This window comes from Semicossyphus pulcher, unplaced genomic scaffold (assembly GCF_022749685.1).
Source record: "Semicossyphus pulcher isolate SPU_LCO1_2020_fin unplaced genomic scaffold, fSemPul1.0.p SCAF_10, whole genome shotgun sequence".
Classification (NCBI taxonomy): domain Eukaryota; kingdom Metazoa; phylum Chordata; class Actinopteri; order Labriformes; family Labridae; genus Semicossyphus; species Semicossyphus pulcher.
The window spans coordinates 6,733,288-6,740,715 of NW_027211604.1; the positions used below are offsets into that span (position 1 = coordinate 6,733,288).

At 44.4% G+C, this 7,428-nt stretch overlaps 1 protein-coding gene across 1 annotated transcript in view; it reads right to left on the minus strand.

The window, feature by feature from the left end:
* The window catches only part of gabra3 (gamma-aminobutyric acid type A receptor subunit alpha3), a 120,403-nt gene extending 113,370 nt beyond the window's left edge, over positions 1-7,033 (minus strand). Inside the window, exon 1 of the mRNA XM_069666946.1 lies at positions 6,500-7,033. The gene's annotated coding sequence lies outside the window, so the exon portion shown is untranslated. The remainder of the gene's footprint in view (positions 1-6,499) is intronic.
* Positions 7,034-7,428: the final 395 nt, after the last annotated feature.

Genomic DNA, 7,428 nt, shown 5'->3' on the forward strand with positions numbered 1-7,428 from the left:
ACTGTGTCAACAACAATGGCGGAAGAGAAACTAATCCTTTCGTTTTGTCGAGGGTACAATTTCTTTAAATAAAAGCAAATATTAAGCAGAAGGAAGCGGAAGTGCTTTCGTAACCTAGCAACAGTAAGCACCAGTGAGAAGCACTCTGAAATTGAAGTCTGTGGACACAGGCCCTAATTGTTTAAGCGTCCTTTAACTGTCCTGCCGTCATTTTTTTAACACAACATTATTGAGTGAGGCCTAAGTGTTATCTTTAACCCGGGGCCATCCCTTTAAGTAAAAACACTTAGATAAAATGCTACCTCATACACATATTGTGATAGATTATACAATGCTCGCCAAATCAGTTAACGGCACCAACTCAGGAGGCACTATCTCCAGGAGAGGACACTGGGAGATTCTGCCCTTGCTCTCGCTTGAACATCTTGCTTCTATTATACACGAATGTCAAACCTACAATTAAATCTTGATCAAGATTCATTGCACTCTGCCGGAGCAGAATCACACACATCACATTCACTGTTTCAATTAATTAAACGCTGTGTGCTCTTCCTGCTCACATTGTTTGGGTTGTATCTCGACATGCCTCTCTGTTTCCCGGTGGTTGCAGTGCGAATGATCAGGGCTGAAGATGGTGACACCCAGGGGACACTTGTGACTCACACAATTTACTCAGGTTCATTAAAAGAATAAAAATAAGACAATTAAAGCGCCTCTCTTCTTCTGACATCACTGAAACCCCTCCGGACCGCTGGCTCACAATAATCCCCCTCTCAATGTCCTCGGCCAGAAACACCCGGGGGTTACTGAGGCAACAGCTGTGTTCCTCCTCTTTTCTCCGATGTGTATAACAAAAAAAAAGATGGCCATTGTGATGTATTGATGGCTTATTATCTCACTGTGTTGGCTACAGAGGCTCTTTTCAATCGTCTACAGGAAGTTATGCAACCATGCGAGGCTGTAATTGTCTTCCTGTGTGCCTGCAGCCTCAAAAACACCAGACGTGTGCCACCGCTCCCTCTGCACACATCACACTCGACTGCAATATGCGCCCGACACCTTAATTCACAAAATATGCACCTGCTGTCTTTCACAAATAACCTTGAAGCTCTGGACCTGGATCGGGAACAGAATCTGACCGCTCATTATCTTTGACTTGAAAAGCCCAAAAAGCCTCTTAATCCTCTGCCAGCTTCAATCAGAAGTCCATTATTTAATGCTTTATTTACTCTTTTTGTGCCAGCTGATCAAATTAATGCACGGCCGGAGCAATTCTTCACAGTGTTTTAAAAAGGTTTCACAGTTTGTCTGCAGCAGAGCCGGTCGTGGTATGAAGATTAGGGCTCCTGGAAGATTCTGACATTTGAGAGATTTTGATTGTCAACCTCAAAGGTCAGAGTGAACCCTGAAGACAAATTAAGGAGAGAGGGAGGAAATAAGCGAGGGCAGGGTAGCAGTGGATTTTTTCGACAACCTCCAGTTACATAAAGATTCAAAAAGAAGCAACATCACCAGCAGTGCTGATTTCCGTGTGGCTTCCAATCTTAAAAGCTTCATTTAAATGCCTTTTGAAGCTGTGATTTCTTCCTTTCTGGTGCACAGATTATGATTACGTGGTGGTGATTTCCTCCTCACTTCAATCCTTTGTTACAAATGGAGTTTGAGAAACAAAAGATGAACATCTGCAAACACAATAGCTACTGATCACAGGTATTATTAGAGGATGAATGTTCTTGAATTCATTAAGAGGCAATTAAGAGTGCTAAGTGATGCAAAATATTGCACAAATTTGAAATTCTTTGGCTTTCTTCCACCAAACAAGACGCTTTGGAGCCGTTCACAGCCAAATACACACTTCCAAATCGCAAATCTCATCCTAATAGATCTTTGTGAACGACAACTTTGGCACAAGCTCCCACATTCTTCCATCAGACAACAGGCGATGATTTGCAGTGCACATAATGCACTTGTTGAAAATATTTTATGCGGTTTTGGCAAGCGGTTTAAGTCCCTAAATTACTGGGCCGTGCATTCACATGAGATCGCTCTCGTCAGGAGTCTCTGCCAAAATACAGCACTAATCTGTTACAGGAGATTTTACCTGACAAATCACAGATGTGCTTGGGAAATTTGTGCAGGATTAAGATCAGTGACAATCACAAAAATGATCATAAATCAGTGGGCGTCTGGAGGTAACATTATTCCGACCTGAACGGAGCTGCAGTGATTAATTCTCCTGCCCATAAACGAGGAAATGATGGGAGCAGGAGAATGAACGAGGTGAGTGAAATTCCAAGAAGCAGAGAATATGCTCGGAAATTCAGAGTAATGCAGAAGCACTCCACAACCTTAAAATATTCAATTTCCTCACTTGGTCTTACAGATTATGTTTGGTGGAGCTGGATGAGTGAAGTCAGTGTGTCTCCATTTCTCCCTCTCTGTATTAACCCAGCACGGCCTCCTTATTGTCCTGCTTTGTTCCACTTCTCATCAGCTCTGCCCCCGTGGAGCCAGGCTGCAAATTTCCCCTCCAAGCCACTTGGTCATGACTGACGTGATCATGGTCGAGGCTTCAGTATACTAAGAGGGCTGTGGTGATTACTTCCTGTCAGCTGTTATCGTCATCTTCATCAGAATGTAGCTTTATGCCTGAGCCCCATCGCCACTTAAGCTTTGTGGAGGATCTCAGCACATGTTGACATATCACAACAAGCCTCTATAGGGGTGTGTGTGTGTGTGTGTGTGTGTGTGTGTGTGTGTGTGTGTGTGTGCGTGTGCGTGTGTGCCTGTGTGCTTTACGGCTTATTAATATAGCAAAGAACATTATCAGCATAATTTTATATCTCTATCTCTCTATATATGTTGACTTATCTCTCTAATAATGTTGTAAGCTCAAACAAACCAGACGGTTCATTAGTTAAACTTTAGTACATAGCTCATTAGCATTAGCTTTAGCGCATGTTATCTCACATTTTTAAGTCTGTATCCTTTTTTTTCTGTTTTATATAAGTGAATGTAAATTAAAGGGTTGAAATGTATACAGATGAGTGTTTCTCCGATGCCCTTCAGCATACACAGGATGTCTGTAGGGCTGTGAGCCGAGCTGCCTCTAACATTAGGTCAGCAAGTTTGCGCTAGCATTCTTTCAGTGTTTCTCCTTTACTAGGTTTTTAACGTGAGCCAGTTTATGGTCTCTTCCTCTTCAAAACAAACTGACCTGGTCATAAAAAAAAACAAACACTAAAAGTGGATTAACGTAAAAAGTCTGTGTCTCACTTGTGCTCTTCAACACACACAGGAAGTCAGGAGGAGCTGCGAGTCGAGCTGCTGCTAACGTTAGCTCAGCGTTAGCTTAGAGACTAGGCTCAGCTTGTTTGTTAGGATTCTTTCAGTGTTCCTAAAACAAGTTTTTGACATGAGCCAATTCTCTGAAGGTTTTCAACAGACACAGGACGTCAGTTAGAGCAGCTGCCAACGTTAGCTCAGCGTTATCTTAGAAACTAGGAGCTCAACTTGTTTATGTTCGCAAGGTTTTTAACAGCAACCAAATTGTCCAAAGTCTCCTCTCCTTCAAAACAAACAGACCTGCTAATTTAATCTGAATATAATGCTAAATAGAGGAGTTTCAAGCTAACATTTGTGTCTGTAGGATGCTCTTGTACAGACGAGGGACGCAAGGAGAGGCTGCCAGCTGAGCTGCTGCTAACTTTAGCTTCTAGACTCTTGGCCTGTTTTTAGGTTGGATTACTTCAGTGTTTATCATTCATAAGGTTTTTAATGGGAGCTTAATTGTCCACAGAGGTCTCCTACTATTAAAAACAAACAGACTTGTTAATTAAAACCACTAAAAGCACTTAATAAAACAATTTAATGGTAAAGTTGAGTTTTTTTCTAAGGCTCTTTAGCAGACAAGATGTCAAGTGAGAGGGCTGCTAGACAAGCTGCCCACTAATGTCCATATAACTGATGTCACGGTGCTGTTTTTGTCAACAATTTCATCATTTAGGGAGGATAAAAGTGTTCTCTTTTACGGCTCTTTTTTGCCCCTTAGTTCCACTCTTTTTTTCTTTTAAAGGTGACATCTACTTATTTCACCTGGAGCTCAAACAGTGCTTTGCAGTGGGAAGCAGGCATGTACCTCACAGTACAAGCTAGATACTGCGGACTGTTTCTGCTGTGTGATTGGCTGGTTGACCACATTTTTCAAAAGTTTATCATCGGCAACGATAATTTTATTCCAATCCACTACTGAGTTTCTTTTATTGCCCGGCGCATGCCTGCTGTTTTCTCCTGTGGAGGAATGGAGGGTATCCCTGTTATGTAGCATAGAGCCATTCCCCAAACATGTTGTGAACATTAAGAGTAATTTATGGGCAGAATATTTGCATAATGTAAAAATAAAAACCTAAATCTGTGCTCTCCCCAAACACTTTGAGAGACATTACCCTCATTTATTTTGTAATCACTGGAGATGCTTTGCATTTTACTGCATCATGCCTTACTGTGCCTCCAGGAACAATATGGAAATTCTAATCCCTGCAACTATCTGCCTCCATCTCGGCTACACGTTTTATTTGACTGCATCTGCACGCAGAATCCAAAGAATAGCAATTACAAACAGATCCTCTAATCGCGCCTCTTCAGACGGAGCAGGTTGACGAAGTCACACAAGCACAACATATCCATCTGTAGCTCTCGGAAAAAGATAACACCTTCTCCGTCAACAAAATCTGCTCTGCCTGACACGTTCCCTGCTGGACAATAAATCTGGGTTTGCTTCCTTTTACACCATGCAGCCATTCACCGTGAAAACGCAGCTCTGTGTGTCTCAGCAGATGAAGAAACTGGCTGAGAAAAAGTCATTTACTTGTGGTCACACTCATGAGTCCAGGGAGTCATCGCGTTATGAGCCCTGTAGCGTGCAGGCTGAGAAATGGCTGCGAGGAGCTACAGATGACTGTGCAGTACATCAAATGAGAGGTGTGGTGAAAACATAAATATGTGATGTGCAGGGGAGGAAAAGGGACTTAAAATGTGGCAGGCAGGAGGACAGACGGAGCGGAGAGAGTGGGGGAATTATCCTCAGACTGAAAGACATCTTGTAACCTTGATCTGTAGGATGTCCTGTAATTAAGATCAGAGCACGGCCTCTGACACCGGCTGCAAAAGCACGGAGAGATGGAGCTAATCATAATTACTCTCGCTGCCTTATCACCTGTGCAGACGCTTTACATTTCCACTTTAAAAACACAGGAACGACATGCTGTCTGTGCACACTTTTGTGTGACCCTGCTTCTCCTCGGACAGCAGACAGACAACAATGCCACAGTCGCTCTGAGTGTGTGTCTCGTCTGTGTCATCTTTGTTGACCCATTTTAACATGTTTTTAAGGTGCATGTATCTCTGCGAGGGGTGAGATGTTTTTCTTGGGGATTTGAATTATTCAAGCTGTTGGGTCGGGGGTTGTAGAAAACATCATTGCAGTAGAACATGCCTCAGCAGCATGTGTGGCTATTGACACAGTATGGCATGCATGCTCACAGACAGAGGAGGGGTGAGGGGACACAGAGAGAGAGAGAGAGAAAGAGAGAGAAGGAGAGGGGTTGTGTTTTTAATGAGGAAGGCGTCTGACTCCTCATTAAATGCTTCAGCAAAACACAGTTTAAACGAGTTGAAATATTTGAGAGGAACAAATCTGTTAAATGAAAAACGAGTGGCAACATTATTTGTTTTTTTCCCCAGTCGTCAAGTGTTAATCTGCTGTTTGCGTCAGTTAAATGTATCGATTGGTGAAGGTTTAACACCAACACGGCGCAGCTAGCATTCATTTTACAGACACAGTTGTTGTTATTGAGGGGGCAGAAAGCTGCCACAGCCTCCGCTGTACCGGGGCTTTTATTCAAGGTTAAGTTAGCCCGTGCTCAACAGTCTTGTCACAGGTTGCGGTAGCTTGCTCCTGACAGGATTCCCACTATCACGCTGGGTCAGAGCACGAGCCCGGAGTTACCGTACAGGTGCGGATTTATGACAAAAAAACGTCACGCGCGCCTTCCTTTAATTGCCCATTAACAGAAAGTAACAGTTATCGCTCGCGCCGGAGTGTCGCATTGCATTTGACAGTCCTGAGAAGTCAGGCAGGAGGAAAGCATGTAACGCGGCTGCATTCACACAAATAAAACAAATAAAAACACATTTGTTGCTTTGACCGCCAAAAGAGCACTTTCACACCCAGACATACGCTCTGTTGTCGCGTGCAGCTGTGGCATGCACCGCCGCATCCTCACATCAGCACTTGAGCATGCGAGGGAGACCTGTTAAACCATCAATTATACTGCGGTAGGTAGTTGTTGCATGTGAATGAAACATTGCCATTAAAAACATTTCCAACCACCTCCTGCTATTGTCCTGGCAGCGACATGTGCGAAACCCCACAAATAACGTGACATGAAAAGACAGAGAGCATAGGTAATGAGCAGCATTAAGAAAAGAATAGTCTCACCAGCAGCAGCAGTGAGGGTTGTGTTCCTGCTCTCTTCTCTCCCGGCTGGCTTTCCTTGGAGTTAATGAGGTTCTGACGTTTGGTCCGTCTGATTTCTCCCTCAGCTGTTACTGTCCACCGGGTTTGGGTGTTTTTTTTTCTTCTTCTCTCCAGCGGTGAAATAATAGGAGAAATAATCGGCGTCCTCGCGCACAGCTCTGCCCTCTTCAAACTAACCTTCCCGCCCCCCTCCTTCTACCCCTCTCAGATTGGTGCTGGCCAGGAGGGGCAAACCCTGAACCCTGAGGGTTGCTTTACAGGCGCTGATCTGTCACGCGGATCAATGCCCACATGGACACGCGCAGGACGTTTTCACTGTGAACCGAGCAGCTTGGCACTGATGCTCCCGACAGCTGGAAGGGACTCCTTTCTTTTTTTTTTCTCTCCTTCCCTCTCTTCCTAGTGCGTTATTGCACAACAACCTCCCGGGCGACACAGCAGTGAGTGGGCCCACTTATTCAGCGCGAGCCGCGGTTTGAGCACTGACGCAGGTGCCCAAGGTCCAACCAGGACCGACAGAGATGCCAAGCCTGTGAGCGGCTGCTGACAGTGATATAGCAATCTCATCTGAGTCATTGCAGCAGTAGGAAATGGGTGCACATAGTTCCCACTCCGTGACCTTGGGGGTCTAATCAGCGAGAGGAGCAGCGAGAAATCTGTGTGGGGAGAGGGAGAAATGAGACCTTTCACCTTCATCTTTAAAAACGTGCTCAAGGTGCCCTTGTGCAAGGCATGTAATGTCACCTCTAACCCTGCTCATGCAGCAGCAAATAGTACAAGACTGCACTTACACTGTGCCAAATCCCAGGTGTGTTTGATGGGAGTGTTTGTGCCAGCAGCCAGAAGTCTCTGACCTGATTTTGTTCTGCATTAAATGTACAAGATGAAAT